Genomic DNA, 1,396 nt, shown 5'->3' with positions numbered 1-1,396 from the left:
TGTTCTCAGAACTTATACCAAAAACAAGAAGTTCTTCACACGATACTTCCTAACAGTTTTTTATTTTTTATCCTCTTGAATAATATTAAAATAATATGTTAATGTAGTATTACGTCGTACTGTCATGAATATACTATTATAAACAACCTATAATATTATAACAATTAACAAACGAGATGCTTAACTGAATATATAAATATATTATACATGCATAGTTTTCAATACTAGCCATAATAAAGATTATAATAAAGGATTACCACCAAATGAAGCGTGGGAATATTCAGGAATAAATAATAATGTATTCAAAAAACATACAAGATACCCTATTTTTTCTTCGTATTACACTCGTTGTTTTCACTGTATATACAGCGAAAAAAAAGATTACCACAAAATCGTGATAACCATTATAAAATTTTACACTCTTTACATTTCTAAATAATTTTTATTTCATATAAGTGATTTGACTATATAGTAGGTATGTAAGTAGTATATAAGTAGCATAGTAATTTATAATTAGTTTAATTTTAAAATGTCCTGATTTTATATAGCGTTAGTAATAATTACATTATTAACTTATAACATACGGACATTAAACCCAAGGATACATATAGGCCATCATGGATCCAAATGATCAAGAAATTCCTGATGGCCGATGGGCCGCGTACCTAAGGGGTTAACTGGGTCGCAAGTCATAGGTTATATTACTTATATTAAAGCTGGTGGTATTTCAAATGTTAAACCCGTATTATTTTTACCGTATTAATCGATCTAATTAGATACATCTATTAAATTATTAAATTATTTTTCAATGAAGGCTAGTATTTAAATTAAATTAAGAACAATTAAGTTAAGTACCTAGGGGAAGGCGGGGCAGTACCGTATGGTTAAGCTTCCATGGTTTATAAATCATATAATTTTTAACATAATGCAATTTTTTAAACTAATATACATTGAAAAAATTACGGTCTATAACTTTTATTTGAAACTTTTTTACGTTTTACTTTTTTTTTAAAAAATACTTTTTTACCCACACCTGGGGTAAAACCGTATGTAATCTTGTGGTATAATCATACGATTTTGCCGCATACGATTTTGCCCCAACACGACTATTAAAATAAATCGAGCTTTTTAATAAACTTAAAGTAGATAAAATAATATATCCAAACTAGAAATGCAAATTACTCTTAATAATGTATTGAATAATAATAAAAACATATCTGTACAATTTTTTTTAATACTATTTTTTATTTGTTAAATATTTGAAAATATTTTAATAATCGATTAAAAACACTTAAAATATTTTTTTTTCCAATATGTGATGTCTAAACACACGAATTATCATATTCAATAAATAAACAAACAAAATCTTCAAATTAGTGTGTTCAGGTTTTCCTCC

The sequence above is a fragment of the Acyrthosiphon pisum genome, chromosome A2, assembly GCF_005508785.2.
Source record: "Acyrthosiphon pisum isolate AL4f chromosome A2, pea_aphid_22Mar2018_4r6ur, whole genome shotgun sequence".
NCBI classification, from domain to species: domain Eukaryota; kingdom Metazoa; phylum Arthropoda; class Insecta; order Hemiptera; family Aphididae; genus Acyrthosiphon; species Acyrthosiphon pisum.
The sequence above is the reverse complement of the archived record's forward strand: the minus strand, read 5'-3'. Positions refer to the sequence as shown.